The following is a 23,384-nucleotide window of genomic DNA, read 5'->3' as shown; positions in this document are numbered from 1 at the left end:
CAGTATACCAGGTAATGTTACATATTATTTATTTTTTCATACTACAGCAAACTTTCTGTCATAACTCTTTCATATTCGCTTTTAAAGAAGCAGATAAATGTAGGGAAGTCAGTGAACTCTTGGCATCATCTTAAGGTTTTTATAACAGCCCCTAGTTGTCATTGCTATCAGTGAAAGAGTTTAGAACAATAAAAGCCTGTTGAGTGTTTGGTCACCTGTCAGATAAAAGGAGTGTGGTATTTTCAGCATATTCATTATTTCTTTCAAGTTTCCGTATTGTGAATAATTTAAAGTTTATTTGGAAATAATTTCAACTCTTTTACTTTGTTCTCTTTCTTAAGCACTTAATTCTATTTTAAATTTTGAAAAAAAAAAAATGTATTTTAGAATTATTTCTCAGACACCATAGATAAATAAGAACTCATTTAAAGATATTCAGTATATAATGTCTCACAAAAATGATCAGCCATTATAATTTTTTTTATTTTTTAAGTAACAGGAGGAAAACCTTTGAAATAAAATAATAAAGAATATTTTCCCTTCGAATACATATTTTCTTAGCTCTCTCTTCGTACTAAATAAATTTGAAAAAAATTAAATAGTAAATTTTAAAAATAACGTTTAGGCTGAAATGAAAAAAAAAATTTGATGTGTACACCACATGACTTCCTTGTACGGAATATTAAATTATACGCATTTTTTCTTGCATTTCATTTAAACTTATTGGATTGAATTAAATCTACTTCGCCGACAGCGCATAAACCACAATAGAATAAATGCATTCTTTAAAATTCACTCTAGTATTTGTTTACCATAGCGACACTCTGGCGCTAGATTCACTTAACAGTATTATATTTCGTTCATATTATAACTCATAATGCACAAAATTTACATCATTTAAAGAACAGAATTATCTAATCGCTGCCACATGTTCTATTCAAATACTATAATAAAGCTAGAATGATGTATAAAAGAAATTAAGCAAACAAAGCAAAAAAGAAACAGTTTTTCACAGACGATTGAGTATTTCTCATTCAATTAATTCAGTTCTCACTTCGCGAGAAGGCAAAAATACATAAAAACTCAAAATAGCTATATTAAAAATCAAGAAATAAATCTTAACCACTTATTTCCTCGAAAAAATTCCAGAAAGGATTAAGCATGATTTAATTGGCAATAATAAATGAAGGCGTTATCTTTGTTGTTAGGAAGCTAAGTTTCTCTACATTGGCAACAAATCCACTAGTCTGCTGTTTCAAATGTACACAATCAATGGTCCGCCATAAAAAAAATAAATAAATAAATAAATAAATAAAAAGGCTTAGCGGCACTTAAACAACTTTAAAATTGTTGATAATTCTAAAAATATTGCATACAGATTTACTAAAGGCATAAAAACCTTAACCAGAAGATAAAAACAACATAATTCAATCATTTTTAAAGCAAAAAATGTACAATTTACAAACATATACAAGTAAAGAAACTGAGATCACTGAGCCGGGTAACAGAGTGGATATATATATAAATATATTTATATACGTTTGGTGCGGCCGATTGCAACCAAAATACGAGGTGCACAAAACGTTGCGCAAATATTCTCATAAATTCATTTGAATTACTATGATAAGAATTTTAAGAAAAAGTGTAAAAATTTAATGACTCAGATTATTTAGTCCAATGGGACAATTTGCCCTGAAGGACTATTAATTTCGTTTTGGCATTTTGCGTCGAAAACTTTAAAAGGCTGTATCACTTTTCAAATCGTTGCCACCATATATTATCGCCCTGTCTTACATTTAAAGAAATTAAATAATGAAGAATCTGCATAAATGTATGTAGGTTTCTCCCACTGTGATAAAACAACGGTACCTAGAGCCATCAAAATTTGAATAACGTAACCCTTTCATAAAATACGGGCACCTGGAAGCCCTAATTTGAATTTGAAATTTGTTTTATTATCGATTTCAGATTTTGTAACACTTTAACGGATTTTTTTATTAAAAACTAAACGATTTCAAAGATTGCAATGGCAACACTGTACGAAAAAAAAATTATCTCCAGCGCGCGAGGCTGTTATCGGAAATTCTAAAGATATGCTTATTTTAAAATTAATTTGCGATATTGTTGTTGAACTGAATTTTATAGTTTGAGTACGTAGAACATGATATTTAATAAATAAAGGTAACACACAAAACGTTAAAAAAACGCTCCTTTGGACGTAATTTAAAATTTGAAATCTTTCAGATTTTTTAACATTTATTTTAGTTTTTATGTTTATTAGAAAATATAAAAATTCAAATTATCCTATCATTTTTCTGAGCCAATCAATGTATGTGACAAATTATCCTTGCAATTTTTTAACACAAGAATCATATATAATAAAACATTTCAGAACTATGTAATAAATGCATTTCGATTAAAGGATTTTCAAACAGTCAAATGAAAAAAAAAAAAAAAAATTTCTATTTTTCAAAGATATAATTATCTATCCCGAAAATAATTTGTAACAAAATATTTTGGAAATGTGTAACAAATGCATTTTGATTATAAAATTTTCAAATAATAAACAAAAGAGTCTGGTCACAATAACAAATATTATCCATTAGATCTATAATAAATTTCAGTCAATGCAGAATCAATACTAAACATTAATTTATAATTTTGTTTTTCCAAATTACCATTTGACTCAATAAAGGCACAGATAGCAGCAAGAAAATATTTACCCTAAATAACATACTGAGAGGGGGGGAATAATAAATTCTTCGAAAAATAAGAAGGGGGAGAGAATTTTTGATAAAATTTAAAATTCAGAACTTTCATTCACAGCCTTCATGGTTATAAGATCTCCACTGCAAGACAAAAATGTAAAAAAATTAATTCTTGACAAATTAGTTACAATGTAAACAAACCTTAGAAAAATGGACCGCTTTCGAGGGTCTTTATGCATTCTAAATCATCGCCTAAAATTTCTTTTTAGTTCCAGAAAATTTCACAAGATTATTCAAAAATCTTTTAATTTTATTCCTTTTGCACGTTATGGATATCTTGCTTTTAAGGGCAGAATCGATAAGAATTTCCAAAAAACTAATCACAACACATGAACTCTAGAATATAAGAACAAAAATAGGTTTGCAATTTCCCTTCAGTTCCATTTATAAATAAATAGTTCTGAATGCGAAATAAAACGCTTTTTATAGATGTTCTCTCTGTTTCACACGAGTGCATGCAACTGGAACTTAATTTCTGTGATACTCGCACGAACATTTTCCGCTCGGACAGATCATCGGACGATCGGGATATCGCTTGTTTTTCCCGCAAGTTACTGACATAAGCAAATATTTCCGGAACAGTCATTAGAATTTACAAAAATAGATTTTCGAGCCTACATAAAAGTTCTAAAAAACTAATTTGAGATTTATTTTATTCTTAAATGAAATGCTCCGCGTGTGAACGATTATATTTTTATGAAATTTCCATAGATATGGTGTTTGGTCATTTATGACATGCGCTAAAATTTGGTAACTTATTGCAGTTTAGAATTCATAATTTAAATTTTATCATCTTATTTTTCTTTGTCGAATAAGTCTTTTTCTAAAGATATATACTATATAATGTTTCAAAAGAATAAATTTAATTTAAATACAAATTTAATTATACACATATAAATATATATATTTCATTTTCATGACATCAGTTACAGTGTAAATATTGGTGCAGAGCAAAAAAAGATCATTTTTCCAAAATACAAATCTTGAAATTATTTTAGGCGGATACGAAAGAAAAATACTTTAAACTCTTTTAATAATAGACACAGTTTTTCAGTTAAAAAATAGGCCGAAAATTCGGCCTATTTTTTACACTTTTTCACATACTGATCTCTTAACCAATAACAGATTTGTATAATTTACTAGACTGTTGGCCATCTAAAGCTCAACATTACGAAGAGTGTGTCAGTAACACCACCAGAATTACGATAAAAAAGGGACACCAGTAGGCTTTTGTACTAGAATTGTGTATTTTCACTTTGTTCCTTTCCCTGAAAAATTTCAAGAATGCCTCGATGAAATACACGGTTTCCATTCGTGCAGGTTTCTGAGTTTGGTAGAGGAAAGAACTGTGCTTTATATAGAGACTGTAGATTATTCTTCTGAGAAATCGATGTTTACACTGGATGAAAGCAAGCTACAACGATGCGAATGTGGAATCCTTGAGTATAGAAGGTATTGAAGAGAACGGGAACTGCATCAGACCACTGAAAAAACGGACAGCCATGTTGTGTTTATGGCAATGACAGATCGCACAGCAGTTATAACCAAATCTTCATTATATACTAGTTCATATGGATTTGAGAATATGCATGGATATTTTGTTTTATGTTCATGACTAGAATCATCAAGAATCCTAGCCTCGAGAAATCCCAGCTCAAAAAATCAAGAGCCCTAATTCCAAAATTAAGGTCTATAACACAGCACCTGCGTCAGCATTCACTATTCAATACTGTCTGCAGATGAAAGGAATCTTGTAATGGGTCCACTGCTGCAATTTCAGTTGACTACAACAGAGTTTCTTAAACTGTGGGTCGCGGGACCTGCAGCAGAGGGGTAGCAAAAAATTTTAGCAGTTTTGATATTTCTTTATTATAATTTTACGATTACCAAATATTTTTATACAATGTATCTGACAATAGAAATCAGACAATACAGACAAAGAAAAAAATGAAAACGTTTCGACGCATTCTGTTTATAATATAAACGTTCATTTTACTTGCTTTGCATGTGACGCTGTCATTTCGTCTGTTACTCATTTAAAATTTTCACATTGTACTATGCCTTAAAATTAGAAATTAAAGTTAATGACCTAAAACTGCAATAGTATATTACAGTAACAAGTGAAAAAAACTGACAGTTCCACTCACGCGTGTGTCGGATTTGCGCATTGCTTATGGGGTCCCACAAAGTATTTGTAAATATTATGGGGTCCTGGGGTCGCAAAAAAATCTCAGTGATAAAAAGGGGTCGCGACCGAAAAAATTTTAAGAAGCTCTGGACTACACCATAGGTATGTGGGGCTGCAATGGTGCGTTGAATGGCGGACATGTATAAATGCATTGTACGATAGTCCCTTTACAGACGAATCTCGATTCTGTTTACAACACCATCATAGCCTATTTGAACTCGTATCAAACATCATGACCCTTGCATTACGTATTCGCAATACAAGTCCGTCACTTGGAGTTACGGTTTGAGGGATCATTAGATTTTACTTCCGTACATACCCAATGAGCCTTGCCGGCACACTAGACAGATACCGCTACATTTCTGAGTTTTGTAGCTTCTTGTCTTCACTTTTCAAGACTTGCCTGCAGAAGGCAAGTTTTCACCAGGAGTAAACGTGACCGCATGCGATACGCAGCGTTTAACAGCTTTTCATAGTCCATCAGATCGCACTGCTACCTATGCCTCTTTTCTTTAAGTAAATCCCCTATCAAACATTCTACTCCGCGACTGGCAAGCATACATAAGTTCAACATATAACATCCGACACTAAACCTGATGAACTTTGGCACTGTGATTTTAATTAATTCACCGTTATACCTTATTTTATTTGTCCAAAAATATGGCTTTGAAATCTCGTTTTCTTCATGAGGTTATATTTTGGATGGCCAACAGTGCATGTGTTTGGGTTTAATACTAATTACTTTTAGCTTTGCAAACCCGATATTATAAAGGGGTAGATGCTCTTGTGGTTCCCGTCACACCATAGACATGGCGAGCCTTATGTGCTCTTAGATCAATCTGTCAAAGGTTTCATACAGTAGATCGAATAGAAGGTATAAAAAAAAACTATTAATTATCTTGAGAACCCAGTATGCAGTTAAAATATAATACATAAAATTTTGATTAGCTAAAATGATATTCTAACAGGCTTTTAAATAACAAATTAGCGCATCCAGTTACTTGGATGATTTTACACGTCGTTTTGCATACTAACTCATTGTTTTTCAATATATTCTTAACCACAATTTATCCTTATTATGTTGTAGAGACATTAGGATTTTTTTGGAAGCAGTCAAGATGAAAAATTAGCAAGCGCCTTCGCCGGGAATCGAACCACGAAACTCTGGAATACCGTCCCAGCGCGCAAAACCACTACACCACGAAAGGAAAGCGGGAGAAATACCTTATATACTCTTTCTTTAAAGGGCAGCTGGGGTTTTTAGGGGACCCAGTCGCCAAATCCTGGGTGTGGAGAGTCATCATCCACAACTCTTTTAGTTCGGCGCTACTGATGTAGAGATATTAGGATTTTTGGAAGCCGGAGAGGTGAAAAATAAGCAATCGCCTTCGCCGGGAATCGAACCACGGACCTCTGGAATACCGGCCCAGTGTGCAGAACCACTACACCACGAAAGGAAAGCGGGAGAAATACCTTATAATGTATTCACTTTATTCCTATCATTTATCCACTTCTTACACTATTATTACTCTTATCTTCTTAATTCTTACTCACACTTTATTCTTAATAAATAAATAAATAAAATGAATAAACAAGTATAACCCCGATACTTATTAGTCTATATCAGCAGTCGCCAACCGGTGGTCCGTAAAAACTTTTTGATAGTCCGCAGAAAAATTGGGACATTATTTATATTTTTATGAAGATTCAATTTAAAAATTGACAAGTAACAAAGCCTATTATGGAATATGGATTATACTTTAAATTTTAGCTATTACTTTTAGGGAAATTCCTACTGAATTTAGGGACTTTTTAGCTATTTTTGCAGAAATTTTTAGCTATGTAGCAACATTTGCAAGTAAATGTTGGCATCCATGGATATGCTCCTGTTATCAATAATAGCGCGAACTGGGATTCTCTTTCCTTTTGAATTGCAAACATATGCTATTTTAGTCGTTAATCGTCGAGCTTTATGACGAGCTTTAAGTCGAGCCTTATGACATGGGGCGTCGTCCTGCTGTAAAATTCCATTTCCAGTTGGGAAGACAGATGTTATGTATGAGTGCAACTGATCCGCAGTTGTGTTTAGATAGTCCGCAGCTTTCATGGTCTGTTCTACCACAACTGAGGATCCAACAGACGCCCATCAGAACGTCCCCCAAAGCATAATACCGTCACCACCAGCCAGTTTATAACCTGCTGTACGGGGGGAGCAACGGTTCACCTGGAAGACGACGTACCCTGATACGACCACTGATGTGATGAACGATAAATCGTGAGTCATCCGACTAGGCAATTGTCTTCCACTTATCCATGGTTCAGTCTCTATGTTCTCAAGCCCACTATAATTGACAAAGACGCTTGGCACACGAGAAAGATGTCTTCTGCGCAGTCCCATATCCAAGAGTGTCCGCTGAACTGTGTGTTCCGAAACAATTGCATTTGGACCTGCATTTTATTCGGTTGCCAGCTGAGCTAGCGTCTGGGGCCGATTTTGCTATACCAAGCGGGACAGTTTCCGGCGTTCTTTTTCTTTAATGACACGTGGACGTTCAACACTTTGGCATCTACTGCTGGTTTCACCGCCATTTATCCACTTTGCATAAATGCTAACAACGGCAGATCGTGAATAACCTACCAGTCGTGCAGTTTCGGAGATACTCGTTGCGAATCTTCGAGACATTACAATCTGCCGTCCATAAAATCCGCTTAGATCAGCAACCTTTCCCATCACTCGCAAACGTAAGAGCAAAACCAGCAGCAGTTAAATACCATTCCCACTTAATCACGTGCGCTTTACGTTATCCAGACGAGTTCATTGAAAAAATGTGGGAATGGTCATAATATGTTACATCTAAACTCCGGACTATCAGCGCCACCACATCTAAACTCCGGACTATCAGCACCATTACATCTAAACTCGAGAATAATCCTACCGAAAAACGTAGTTAGAACTCTAAACCCGAACTCGAATGACTGGAGAGCGCGTAATTTTTATGTAGCCTAATAATTGTATATAAAATGTATAAATGAATGTAAATATAATCTGTTTATATTATACAGAAGTGTCAGTCTTTATGCGAAAGCTTCGAATAAGAATTTAGAATGGAACAAGCTCGGCTCCCGAGAGAAAGAAAGGTAAAAGATTGCTTTTTACCTTTTAGAATTCTTTGAGAGATACAACAATTTTTTTGGCATCCCGACTAAGAATAAGAATTTAAATTAGACAATAAAGATTAAGAATACAATTATTGATTACTTTTTGAATTTTTGAACTGTTAAGAACATGTCTGAAGAGATCTTAAATAAGTTAAAAAAGAAGCGGGCAGCTCTCCGAACATCAGTAACGAAATCGCTTAAAGATTTGGAATCGCAGCTTTCGGAAATTGATTCGAAAATTCATGATTTGGAAGAAAATTTAGAAATATTAAAGAATAATTTCGAATCTTTTAAAAGTATCGATACAGAATTAGAAACGCTTTTTAAAGTCGAAGAATTTGAAGCTGAATTCCAAAAATCTGAAGAATATCGTCAAAAGGTCGTTGAATGCAGTTTCCGTACCTCCAAAAGAATCGACGAATTAAAACGGTAGTAAAATCTACTGAAACGGTAGTAAATAACCAAAGCGAACCAAAACAATTCTACGGAGATATAAACAACTGGCTAACCTTTTGGAACAGTTTCGAGTCAGCCATTCATAAAAAATGATTCATTAGATAAAATAGACAAATTTAATTATTTGAAAGCTCATTTAGGTGGTTCTGCTTTAAATACAGTCGAAGGATTACCGATTACTGCTGCTAATTACGATTCCGCAATTGATCTTCTAAAAGAAAGATTTGCGAAAACAGATGTGCTCATTTACACTCACATAAATAACATTTTGAACACTAAATCTGTAATGATGTTCGCGCCTTTAGAAAATTTTATGATAATATTTCTATCGAATTAAGATGTTTAGAAAATTTAGGTCAGTCTCTCGAGAATTTATCAAGTGTGTTATGTCCACTAATTCTGAAATCACTTCTCCAAGATATTTTGCTTGAGATTAACAGAATGAGTAATGGAAGTGCGTATGGTAATATTAAAAGCCTGTGCTTTATTATAGCTCAATGTTTAGTTTCACGCGAAAGGGCGGAAGTCATAAATAAGAATTCAGAGAATTCGACAGGGAATAGTGGGTACCGTCAGTCTGCGTATGCAGTCCAGAAAATAAATACTCGTCATTTCAGCGATGGAAAGAGCAATAAATTAGAAACGAAAGCTTCTTCTGCTTCTGATATAGTGTCCACGGGTATTAAAGAAAAATTGATTAAGGCATGCGTTTTTTGCGGAGAGTTTTCCCATTCAAGCCATAATGCCCCCATCCAAGCCCTATTGCCCAGAAACTAACGAATGACGAAAAGGTTGAAATACTACGCAAAAACGGCACTTGTTTTAGGTGTTTACAAAATAAGGGTCACATCAGCAAATTTTGTGATTCTAACATTTTTTGCTCCCATTGTCACTCTAAACATTCTAGGATTATGTGCAACAGAATTAATTACGAGAGTAAAAAGGGAAAAAGGGAACGATCAAAACTGTCCAGGAAGTTGAAACTAAAGTACTTTCGAATCAAAGCGACCGTACTGAAGTTTATTTACAAACTTTGGTCGTAGGGGTAGCTGGGAAAACCTTAAAGGGTTATTTAAGATTGCTAATAGACACCGGAAGTCAGAACACGTACATAAGTCAATATGCTGCTAAAACGTTGAAATTAGAAAAGATAGGAAGTGAAAGAATTAAACATGGATTATTTGGGGTTGTAGAAGTTTCGGAAGATCATAATCGTTATCAAATAGATTTAACTAGTTTGGATGGAAAGTACAGGTGTAAAATCGAAGCACTAAACCAGAGGAAAATTTGTTCGTCACTACCTAAGATCAAAGACGAAGAGTTGATTAAAGTAATGGAAAAAAGGGGAATCCTTATCAAGGACATCATGAGAATGGAAATCTCTGTATGTTTCAAGAAAATCCGGAAGAGATTCATATGCTGTTAGGAGCGGACACCGCAGTACAATTGTTCACTGAAAGAATTGAACATTTTGCGGGGAATTACGTAGCCTTTGAGACCAAGTTAGGCTGGACTTTAATGGGCAAGATTAAAAAGAATGCGAATACGTCGAGTTCCCTGTCCGTTCTTTCTTTATCCTTACATGTTTCCGATACAAATTTGTGCAATCTTTGGCGTTTAGACACCTTGGGGATTTCAAGGGAGGAAAACAAAACGAAAAGTGTCTTGGAAGAAGAAACCCGAAAACATTTCTTAAAAAGTGTAAAACGAGATAGCTCAGGGAGATATGAAGTAACCTTACCCATTATTTTGGATAAATCCGTCTTATCCAGTAACCGTACTATGGCAGAAAGACACCTCGTCAAAACCGAAAGTAAACTAATTAACACACGCAGAAGAAAAGATTACGAAGAAATATTTGACGAGTGGGAAGCGAAGGACATTATTGAGGTAGTAACTGAGGAAAAGGAGTGCACTACTTGTCACAGACCTGTAATAAAGGAGTCTAGTGAAACTACGAAGATACGACCTGTTTTCCTGCACGTTCTAAGAATTCATTCTCTCTCAATGGTTGTTTGAGTAAAGGACTAAATTTAATAGAAATTATTCCACGTATATTGAATCGTTTTCGAAAATATCGCATAGGAGTGTCATCGGACATCGAAAAGGCCTTTTGTCAAATCAAAATAGCAAAAAAGGATAGAGATTTTTTAAGGTTTCTATGGTTCGATAATCAACATAAGTTTAAAATTTACAGACATAACCTAGTTATTTTTGGACTCACATCAAGTCCGTTTCTGCTAGCCGCTACACTTAGTCACCTTTTTACTACGGTCCCAGCAAAGTTTGTAGAAACTTCTAATAAATATTTTGAAGGATTCATTTTACCTCGATAATTCGTTAATTAGGTTAAATCACGTAGATGAAGACGAAAATTTCGTTCAAGAAGCGAGATTGATTTTGGCTTCAGGGCATTTCAATTTGAGATGTTGGCGATCAAATTTTCGCATTGACATGATCGATGAGATAGAGAATAAGACGAAAGTTGTCCCAGTATTAGGCTTAGTATGGGATTTAGAAAAAGATAGTTAGAGATAGATTTAGAAAAAGATAGAGTTGCAAGATCGAAGAAACATTTAACTTGAGGAAACCTATTACCAAAAGAAAAATTTTGTCAATTACTCAGAAAATTTTTGATCCCATTGGCTTTACTGCACCGATAACTGTAATTCCTAAACTAATTTTGCAAGAAACCTGGAAACAGAAGATTAAGTGGGATGAAGATCTTCCTCTTCCCCTAAGTGAGCAGTTTGGGACTTGGTTCAACCAATTGCCTCTGCTATCTCAGATTGAAATTCCTCGTTGGTTAAATATTGATTACGAAAACGAAGGTACCGTAATGCTCCACGTTTTCTCGGATGCTTTTAAAAGAGCCTATGCCATATGTGCATTTTTAAGAGCTGAAACCATCGAAGGTGTAAAGGTTCAGTTAGTAAGCGCAAGAAGTCGAATAGCCCCAATTAAAGAACTTACGATTCCACGTCTTGAACTTCTCTCCTGTCTGATAGGTGCCAGGCTTGCCAAAACAGTTCTATCAGATTTGAAACTTAAGAATTGTAGAACAGTGTTCTGGAGTGATTCTTCTACAGCTTTGGAGTGGATAAGAAGAGATCAAGCATGGGGTACGTTTGTTCACAATCGAGTACAAGAAATAAGATCGCTTACCAGAATATCTGACTGGAGGCATGTACCTGGAAATTTAAATCCAGCGGATCTCCCATCGAGAGGATGTACTATTGAGAAACTACAGAAATCGGCATGGTGGGAGGGTCCATCGTGGTTTACCTACTAGAAGACGAGTGGCCCCATGTAGAAGAAAAGCCTGATGAAGAACTTATAAACAAAGAAAAAAGGAAAACGATTCTGACTCTTCTAGATCAAGAAGACAATTTGGACTGGTACTACAAATACTTCTCTTCGTATAGAAAAACCGTGAGAATGATCGCTTGGATTTTCAGGTTTTATCACAATTTAAAGAACGAAGATAAAAACCTAATTCCCGATGTCTCAGTTGATGAATTGTAGAATGCTGAAAAGGCACTTTGTAGATTGGTACAGAAAGAATCATTTACAAGCATAAAAGATCCTGCTATTCGTGCGCTGAGACCAATCGTAGACCGAAATGGAATTTTAAGAGCCAAAACGAACGTCCTACAGTGTCAAGATGATGAAAATTTCCGATATCCTATCATTGTACCTTCAAAACACCTTCTTGTTGAGAGACTAATTTACGAGAAACATCTAGAATTCCAGCATGCTGCTGTCAGCACTTTAATGACAAATCTTAAAGAAAACTTTTGGATATTAAAATCCAGGAAAATTATTCGAAATATTATCAGCAAATGTGTAAGATGTAAAAGATTTGTTACACAAAGAGTGGAAGTCGAGCCAGGATTTCCACCCGAAGATCGAGTCAGAGAAGGGGCGACTTTTGAAGTCGTCGGTGTAGATCTAGCGGGTCCTCTCTATCTCCGTGAGAGGTCTAAAGCGTGGATAGTCTTGTATACGTGTGCCATTTATAGAGCCATTCACCTCGAAAAACTTACTTCTGTATCTACGGAAACTTTCATCCAATCTTTACGTAGATTCATTGCCAGAAGAGGTAGACCTTATGTGATATATTCCGACAACGGAACTAATTTTGTAAGGACTAACAGTGTTCTTAAGAAAGTTAATTGGAACGCCATATGTTCAGCTAATTAAACTATACACAGAGCCGGTTTCGGGGTTTCCCGCAAATTGGAATAAGAGTGCCCACCAACGAAGTCCCCTTTAAAATTGTATTTTCTGGAGAAAGTTTTATAGACTATTGCATAGTTTATTGCCTCTAATCATTTTGTTTCAAAAACAAAAATTACGCTTAATATATTTCGCATTTATAAACGAGAGTTTCTTAAACTATGGGTCGCAACCCCAAATGTGGTCGCAAATCGAAATTTTGGGGTCGCAAAAGTTCAATCCTCCGACAGCCGCCTGGTGGGGAGGTTGGTGGGAGAGGCTTGTGCGAATGGTGAAAGAAAATTTAAGAAGAGTATTAGGTCGAACGTCCTTAAATTATGAAGAATTATATACTATTTTATGTGATTGTGAACAAGTGATTAATTCGCGACCTATCACATACGTATCAAAGGATAATCAAGATCCATCACCACTGACCCCTATGATGTTCCTGCAAGAATTGCCGTCATCAGGCGTTTCTGATATGGACTACGTAGATTCCAAAGAACTAAACCGCCGAGCCAAATACCGACAGAGAATAAGACATGATCTACGAAACAGATTTCATAATGAATATCTTGGTCAGTTGAGAGAACAGGCAATAAAGAAGGGAAAATTTCAACAGTTGCAAGGTGGCGATGTCGTTCTGTTGGAGGACAGCCAGAGACGACGCATTCATTGGCCTTTAGCCAAGATAGTCGAGCTTTTCCCCAGTAAAGACGGGATAGTTAGACTAGCGAGGGTCAAGACAAGAACTGGAACTCTGCTTCGTCCAGTGCCCAGGCTTTTCCCGTTGGAGATCTCTACTTCCGAATCCGTTGGCCCTCCGTTTCCCGACAGAGCACCTCGAGATAGAAACGACCAGGCAACTGGTCAGGCTGATCAGGCTGCTAGTATTCCAGAACCTGCCTCAAGTCCTCGAGTCATGACCAGAGCTGGACGAGTTGTTCGGCCTTCTCATCGACTGGACCTGTGTGTATTGAGTTCCTCCGCATCGTCGGATCTCAATGGTGGGAGGTGATGTTACATCTAAACTCGAGAATAATCCTACGGAAGAACGTAGTTAGAATTCTGATCCCGAACTCGAATGACTGTTAGCTGAAGAGCGCGTAATTTTTATGTAACCTAATAATTGTATATAAAATAATTGTATATAAAATGTATAAATGTGTGTAAATATAATCTTTTTATATTATACAAAAGTGTCAGTCTTTATGCAAAAGCTTCGAATAAGAATTTAGAATGGAACAAGCTCGGCTCCCGGGAGAAAGAAAAGGTAAGAGATTTCTTTTTACCTTTTTAGAATTCTATTGAGAGATACAACATAATATTTTCGTTCGTCAGTGTATTCCACTCGTTATCCAGTTCTGATTGAGATATATAAAGCCCTCTATTAGGGCCTTTCTTCTTCAATACTTATGGCGAACGACATTTTACACGCACATACAACTAGTCTTGCCTGATACACAAATAACAATGCAGATTCTCACCAAAAATACATCTTCAGCTCAATCAAATAAGCATTACGGAAGAGCTTATATGCAATGCTGATTTGGCTTCAAACATGGAAAATAAAATAATGCCGAAAAATTGTAAGCTCTTCTTCTCACGAGGAAAAAAATAATTGAAATAGTTAACTGAATAACTATAATTCCTCGCACTAGGCAAGTAGTACCTGGATTTAATTTTTCATAAAAGCTTACGAACTCTTAAACTATACACAGAGCCGGTTTCGGGGTTTCCCGCAAATTGGAATAAGAGTGCCCACCAACGAAGTCCCCTTTAAAATTGTATTTTCTGGAGAAAATTTTATAGACTATTGCATAGTTTATTGCCTCTAATCATTTTGTTTCAAAAACAAAAATTACGCTTAATATATTTCGCATTTATAAACGAGAGTTTCTTAAACTATGGGTCGCAACCCCAAATGTGGTCGCAAATCGAAATTTTGGGGTCGCAAAAATTTAGTTCGATAGTTGAATTTAAAGAAATTACATTAATTGACATTAAAGAGATTAGACTTATAAAGACGTTACATTAATTGATATTAATGAGATTAATTGCCTCTTATGTAAAGTGAAAAAGGGATTTGTATACAAATTTATAAAAATTTACAAAAATTTATAAAGCTGTCTAGGGATTCAAACTTAAAACTTGAGTTTTCACAAAAATCCTTAATGAATTCTGGATCGGAGTTAAAAACTAGATTTCTCACTGTTTCTGAAATGGCATTAAATTTTCTCTCATTCGGCACCACATATTTTTATGAAACTACTTTTTCAGTTTTAACGCTAATTAAAACCAAATGTCGTTTAACGCTGAAATATGCTGAAGATGCTTTATGTCCAGCAGTGTCAAATATCGCACCAACATTTAATTTTTTATGCAGCAGAAAACAAACATATCTGTCTCCTTAGAACTTTCTTTAATTTTTGCTTGTTTAAAATAAATCTTAAAACTAATTCTTTTTAGATGTATATCGTTTACCAAAGGAGTAAATTATTTACGGAAGGATATTTATTTTTATATCTTTATTCTATGTTTAATATCTGGGGTGTTGCGAAAAAATTCTCGGTGATAAAAAGGGGGTCGTGATTGGAAAAACGTTTAAGAAGCCTGTTATATACATTAATTGTTATATACGATTAAATCGAAAGTTGCTTCTTTTCATTCATGTGTTTTCTAAATATTTACATTTTCACTTAATAAAAGTATTCCTTTATAAGCTCGTGTTATACTTAAAAAACTATGTTACACTATCTTCTGCTTCTAGTCTTTGGTTCCTTAAAACTAAAATTTGTTTGCCAGTTTCCTGAATTTTGTTTGCTTCATTTCTCGCTTCATTACATAGTTTACTTCAATCATACAGTCATTTTGCGCTGCCTTTGAACGTTTACTTAATTATTTATCCTATCGTGATGTTTTCTTCAACAAATCTATCTTATACTTTCTTTTTATGATTTAATTGGATACGATCTACGTTGAATAAAGATATTACACTGACAAAATTACGTGGACTAGAAATTTACTATGGATAAATATATTTAAATGGTCACACAAATAATGATATATAGTTGTTTCTGTCCAAAATCGAGCTTATATATTGCAAATGTATTCTATATGCAAAAACCGTCTGTTCGTAGATACAGCATTCACACTAATTCACTTGTAAAATCTGTCTATGCAAAAGCTTCTACGTTTGAGATTTATTTAATCTGAGAATTACTAGAAGTCGTCTGCCAAAGAATTTAATTCCATCGTTTCTGCTAGTGGTATTTTGGATATCACGCTATAAAATGTGAATATTGTCAAGGGGAAAAAAAACTGAACAGAGAGGAAGCTTGAGGACAAAATCTGATTTTTAAATTTTAATTTAAAATTTTAAGAGCGTATCTACTAATCTTTTGGTAGCAGTGAAAATGGATTCGGTTTTCGACATATTTCGAGTGCTTGAAAATTGCAGTAACCAACGGCGTAACTAGGGCATAACTAGAGAACATAGTTACGCCTAATTTCTGTGACCCTAGTTACGCCACTGATTACCAACGGAAGAAAGAGAAAATTCTGAGTTCTTAGTATATTCCACGATTTACAACACTCAAAGAAAGTAAAAAATGAAAACGATTTTCGAATAATAATGATTTTTATCAAGGCTGGATTAATTATTAAGCTATATAAACACGTGTTTATGAGGCTACAAGACGAAAGGCTACACTAGAGTGTTTTTACTAGAAAAATTAGGAAGTCAGAATTTAACCATCCCCTTTTTTGTTTGCTTTTAATCAACAGTTTAAGAAGAATGAAAACTAGGGTTTTTTTAGGGGGGAAAATGCACCAGTTGGTCTTAATGAATGTTTCCTTTTTTAAGGATCAGTTTTTAGAGGCATTTTGTGTTTTCGGGGTAGAAAATGTTAGAAATCAATTATGCGAGTTTCAACCATGAATTTTCCAGCGTTAGCTGAACATACTATTTATACAACAGCAAGTAAAGAGCAATGCCAAATAGCCGTTTTCCTCCGTATAGCGTTGCCATTCCTCGCTTTGAAATCCTTGAGTTTGTTAATCAAAATTTCCAAACCAATTCCAAATTCGGTCTTCCAGATGCCCACATTCGAGTGGAGGACTAGGTTATTTAAAATCTGATGTCTAAGTATCATTGTTTTTTTTTTCACACTGCCACAAACATACATACATTCGCTCAGCTTCTTCATTATTTAATTTCTTCAAATATAATACAGGGCTCTAAAATTTTGTGTAAACAAGTTCAAAAGTGAATCGCCGTTTTATAGTGGACGACGAAAATAGCCAAAACGAAAATGCCAAAACGAAATTAATAGACCTTCTGGGCAAACTTTCCCTTTGGGCTAAAAATGATGCAAAAGGACTTACATTTCTCGGCATCCCCTTTTTCACACATACACACACATATATCTGTATGTGCGTGTGTATAGTGTGTGAAAAAGACGTACCAATTATTGTTGAGTAAAAAATATGTTCAAGGGAACACTCGGTTATTCATAACAAGCGTCTTAGTAAAAATCAAGACGAGAGAAAAAATAGTCTGTGAATGACCATGAGACTAAATATAATAGCCTTTTTACGTACTACAACTGCTTTTTCTGCAAAAAAATCTAAACAGACTTCTTTAAACGAAGTAAGAAAACCTTTCTAGTTACATCAAATAACAAACGTTCCTAGTTTATTTTTGTTTACAATTCTTTCAAAGATCGCGGAATTTTCCATCTATGATAAATATAGGATATACAATTAACTCCTGATTGACCAGTGTATATATACACCATGCACGTCGTATATGATATGCACGGGTAATTCAGTATTCAAAATCGTTGTTAATCCTACGACAATTCAAAAAACACAGGAAAAGGATTTATAATTCAGTAATCTCCGACTCGGAATACACAGTCGAAAAACAGCTGCAAGGGTAAAAAATTATCTTATTTTTTATCATCTTATTTTTTTATTAACAAAATAATTTAACTAAATTTTAATTTCGCTTACTAAATAGCTAATCAAAACATATATAAAGAATAATAATAACGCAAAGGAAATTTTAATTTCGCTTACTAGATAGCTAATCAAAACATATATAAAGAATAATAATAACGAAAAGGAAAAATTCAAATTTATATTTATTTTTAATCTGAAAGTTTGGTACCTACAAGATATTTTTGTTGGTTACACTGGTAGTCATTAGGTTTATCATCCTACATTTAGTTTGTTAAAACATTATCCACATTTCCGAATAAGGTAAAATTTTCCATTTTTGAAATCACAAACATTAAATAGCATAACATAAAAAATTAAATTTTATACAAATAAATAAATAAAAATATATGAATAAATATTTTATTTTATTCCTGCCTTAAATTTATTTTCTTAATGGCTTATTACCTCAAGAAAAGCCTAAATGATTTTCTTCAGACATTTTGCAGATACATCCGCTGTCAGCGTTTTACTACATTCGCTATACACCATACTCGTTTTTGAAACTGCTTATTTTCTGCGACATTTTTAGCTTTGTGTGTATTCAAGCTGAAAGTTTTGAATCGTTAGTTAATAGAGTTTCGGACCATCGCGTCTTGCTGTTACTATTTTTAACAAGCTCTGTTTAAAAATTATATTCCGGCTTTAGCATTCTTGCTAGCCGATGCTTTAAATACGCGTCAATAAGATATGTGAGCCAGATTATTCTATTTAATATGTAATGCTTCGTTCTACATTCCTGTCGTATGTAGCTTAGATTCGAAGAAAACCAAGTGAATACAATAGCAGCAACTATAACTGAAAGTTCCTTTGAGCTACGGCTTGGTAGTTTCTGAAGGGTAACTGGAAACTAGAGTTAAAATCCTGCACACCCTCAAAGAATCTCTAAGGACACCCTATTAAACAGATAGCGACTTACCGCTACTTCCTGAACAACTCAACAAATACAGAAGAAGGTTTAAATAACTTTTTTTTTTTTTTTTTTTTTTTTTTTTTTTTTAATTTACTCTCAATTTAAACATAAAAGCTCAACTTGTGCTTCAGATGTAAAGTCCCACAATTTGTGGATATTTTTAACTTACCAGAACAGACAACTGAATTCGAACGTCCATATCGTAGTCTATGATTTCTCATTAAATAGAATAAGCTGACTCACATACAAAGGGTGCTTACACATTTTTGTAACAATTTTGATTTTCTCCAGGAATTTAAATATTAATTTTAAATGCAAACGTGACTGGCATCAAATTGGAATAAGGTTTCATTATCGTCTGCAGCATTAAAAATATTCTTTTCTTTAAAATGCAGCTGAAAAATAAACAGTGGATCGAAGGCTATATTTTTGCGTTTTCCGAACAGAAATACTCTAATTCAATTATTAAATAAATATGTGAAAAGCATGGTTTTAATATTTCTAAACGTAAAATAAGTGACATAATTAGTACCAAGAAACTTCAAAAGTTTACATCTAAAGCCAAAAAGTAGATACTCAACAAGGGTACATACATCTCTTATTTAAGTCGCATCTTATGTTTTAAAGGAAAATCCAGCCCTTCCCCCAAAGAGCTACTGCAAAATCTTTAAATATACAGTGTCTCAAAAAAGTGATGGGACACTTGTTCTTTACAAAAGGAAACTGCAATAAAATAAATTTAAAAAACATGTAAAATTTTTTGTGGGTGTGTTTCATACTTAAATTTAGTAACAATTATTACATAAGATACATTTTCTCAAAATAATTAAATATTAATTTAATACAAATACAATTGTTTAGAACGGAGCAGAAAATGGCTCACTTAAGTGATGGGACACTACGTACTATGCAACAAAAATCGTCTGAAGTAAGCAATAAAAATATCTTTTGGGGTATTTATTTTTACTCAAAAGCAATTGCCAATAATTTATAAAATCGTCTGCAGTATTTATCTCCAGTTTGTTTTGGAATTTTTGTGTTTTTTTAGCTCTGTGCAGACATGAATGCTAAACGAAAAGAAACTTTGCCTGGAATTCGAAAATTAGTTATTAATTTGCATATTGAACGTGGAAAATCTATTAGAGAAACTACTGAAACAGTTAACTTCAGTCATTCAACAGTTTTCAATATCATTAAACGATATAAAAAGAATCATATGATTCAGGATAAAAGAAGACCTGGCCGACCATCAAAGCTATCCAATGGAATAAAGCGAATTATCGTTCGAAATATTTAAAAAAAAAATCCAAGAATGAGTGCTCCTAAAGTTGCTGCTGATTTACAAGCATTATATGGAGTAATTGTTAATTCTGAGACTATTAGAAGAGTAATTCGATCTACTGGATATGACGGTAGAGCAGCCAGGAAAAAATTCTTCGTAAGTGAAAAGAATAGAAAACTCAGACTGGCTTTCGCAAAATCCAACATAAATAAGAATTCTGATTACTGGAATGAGGTTATATTTGCTGATGAGAGTAAATTTAATGTATTTGGTTCTGACGGTAGAATCTTGGTGTGGAGAAAACCCAGGGAAGAATTTCGCAAACAGAACTTGGTGCCAACAGTAAAACATGGTGGAGGAGGAGTTATGGTATGGGGGTGTATGTCGTCCGCTGGAGTTGGTAATCTTGTTTTTATTGACAGTATAATGGATCAGTACAAGTATATTGACATTTTAAATCAAAATTTGAAATCTTCAGCACGAAAATTGAACCTTCATAACGATTTTAAATTCTACCAGGACAATGATCCCAAGCACAGTGCTTTGAACGTTAGACTCTGGCTGCTGTATAACTATCCTGAAATAATAAAAACACCACCACAATCTCCAGACTTAAATCCCATAGAGAATAATTGGCGAGAATTGGAATCAAGAATTCGCAAACACACCATTTCTTCAAAACAACAATTAAAATCGGTGCTTCAAGAAGAATGGGGTAAAATCACTCCAGAAATCACAAAAAAATTAGTCGAATCCATCCCAAGAAGATTAAATCATGTTTTAAAAGTAAAAGGAAATCCAACAAAATATTAAAACCTTTTAAAAAGTACAATTTTTGGATAAATATTTGATGGAAAACTAAGTGTCCCATCACTTAAGTGAGCCATTTTCTGCTCCGTTCTAAACAATTGTATTTTTATTAAATTAATATTTTAATATTTTGAGAAAATGTATGTTATGTAATAATTGTTACTAAATTTAAGTATGAAACACACCCACAAAAAATTTTACATGTTTTTTAAATTTATTTTATTGCAGTTTCCTTTCGTAAAGCACAAGTGTCCCATCACTTTTTTGAGACACTGTATATGTAGGAACTGTGAAAAAATTATAAATCTGATTTAAAGCTAATCAAAACAAAAACAAAACAAAACAAAACAAATAAAAAAAATGAAGTTCATCGCCTAACGTCGAAACATGCTTCTCAGCGTAAGACTATGTGCAGATTAAATGAAATTTATTTGGCAGGTGAAAAATGGAATAGTTACAATTGATGAGGCTTGGATATACTTATCTGATTGTAATTAAAAAAGATCGATTTACTACCGAAAATGAGGAGGAAAAGACTTAATATATTGGTTCAGAGAAAATAAGAAATGTTTTTCGAAAGGTTTTACGGTTATGACTGTATTCTTTTATAATGGAAAAATTTAAATAAAGAAAAAAGAAAAAAATGTCAAAACTAATTCGGATTACTATTATATGTATGTTTTAACGACTATTTTTAAAATTCCATCTCTTTATCCAAAAAATCTTCACTGCGTTAAGTTCCATCAGAATAAGGCTCCAAACCATACCTCCAAATCTACTGCTCTATTTTTTTGAAAAAATGAGAAATGAAGCCTATTTAAATAACCAACCAAGTTATAGGCGATTTCTAAACTAGGAAAACCAGAAGCTCACCGAAGACTAGTTGTAAAAATTAGAATTCAAGTTTTGGCAAATCATATCTTGACTTTAAAAAATGCATTTACTCTAAATTCTATGTTTACGTAAGAATATATTTTGCTTTGATTAAAAAGGAGGGTTTTTGATAATAATTAGGGATTTTTTCAAATGTAAACAACAGTTTAAGAAATTTATTATGCAGTACCGACAACGATACATATAACACATTTAAAATCCTTTTTTATTTATTGTCCTTGCTACACACATAAAAGAAGATAAAAATGTTATATTCTAGAAATTTTTGCCACTCTTAAATATTTCTGCAGAAGAAGACAGCATGTTTTTATTTATATATTGTTTCATAAGAATAAATTGAGTTTAATTTAAAAAAATTTAATTTAAATACATATTTAATTAAATATTCTTTGCGCCATTGCTGCAAGGAATGAAATTTAAATTTAAACAAATTTAAATTCTTAACAAATACGTATAACAGTAAAAAGGTAAAAAAGCAAATTTAAATTCTAAAAAAAGGAAAAAAGCCAAAATAATTTAAAATAATTTAAAAATATGCAAACATGTAAAAGATTTAATTCTCAAACTAATCTACAATATCATTTAAATTCAGAAGCATAAGCAAATCAAGTGCAAAATCTATCCATGAAAATAAATCTACTAATTTAATAAATTAAAATTAAATTAAACAATTTTTTTAATAAATGCATATGTGAATGATCGTAGAGTAGGTAGGAGACAGACTTATCAAGGGTAAGTTGCCTCCAAACCTAGTATTATCATTTAAGAATTAAAGTTCAAAAAGGAAAATACTAATTAAGTCTTTTGAGAAACAAGCAAGTATAGTCAAGAATTAAACTTTTTCTAAATTTAAAATCTTTTATAAAAATTAATTTTTTATAAATTAATTTAATTTATTAAATTAATAATAAAAAAAATTATTTTTTTAATTAATTATTTATAAAATAAAAAAATCTAGAAACCAATGTATTTTAGAAATCCTTGTCTACAGAAACTTCCCCTACACGAATATGCATATCAATAAAAAGAAACTATAAAAGAACTATACATAATGCATATAAACCAATAAGAAATAAAAAAAAAAAAAAAAAAGAAACAAAAAGAACTAATTCACAATTTTTAAAATAAATATATATTTAAAAATATAATTTCATATTTAGAAAATACTTAGATACTACATAAAAAAATTTTTTTAAAAATACTTAAAGAAAGTAAATAGTAAGTTATAATTCTAACTTACCTACTATATGAGTGTTGGGGTCTGCAAAAGTGTTGTGAAAGAGAAGTAAGTGTGTTCTTCAAATTATATAGATGGCGCTTATGTAGGTAAAGTTGAGTGTCAAGCTGCTATCTTTGTTATAGTAAAATTTTTTTTGTAAATATAAATATTAATTAAATTAAATTAAATTAAAAATCCTAAAGGTAGTAATATCAATTATGTAGGGAGTTAGTATGTTTGCTTGAAGGAAATTAAAGTGAAGTGGTATGTGAAAAAAAAATGTAAACTGTTTGTAATTTGAAATGTGTTTTCTGTTGAAAAACTGTGAAAATTGTTAAAAAAATTAAGTGAAAGATATTTTGTGTGAAAATTGCAAAAAATTAAAGTAATTAAGAAAAACTGAAATGTTTTAATATTAAAGTTTTAAAGTAAAATTTCCCAAAATTTTTTTGAAATGAAGTCCTTAAAAAACC

General features: G+C 32.9%; 1 protein-coding gene across 3 annotated transcripts in view; it reads right to left on the bottom strand.

The window, feature by feature from the left end:
• The window catches only part of LOC118185960 (prolyl 4-hydroxylase subunit alpha-1-like), a 139,442-nt gene that overhangs the window by 100,609 nt on the left and 15,449 nt on the right, over positions 1–23,384 (bottom strand). The gene's annotated exons all lie outside the window — the stretch shown is intronic.

Source organism: Stegodyphus dumicola, chromosome 7, assembly GCF_044657685.1.
Source record: "Stegodyphus dumicola isolate Sdum_Otavi_A_Nest chromosome 7, ASM4465768v1".
NCBI lineage: Eukaryota > Metazoa > Arthropoda > Arachnida > Araneae > Eresidae > Stegodyphus > Stegodyphus dumicola.
The sequence above is the reverse complement of the archived record's forward strand: the minus strand, read 5'-3'. Positions and strand labels throughout refer to the sequence as shown.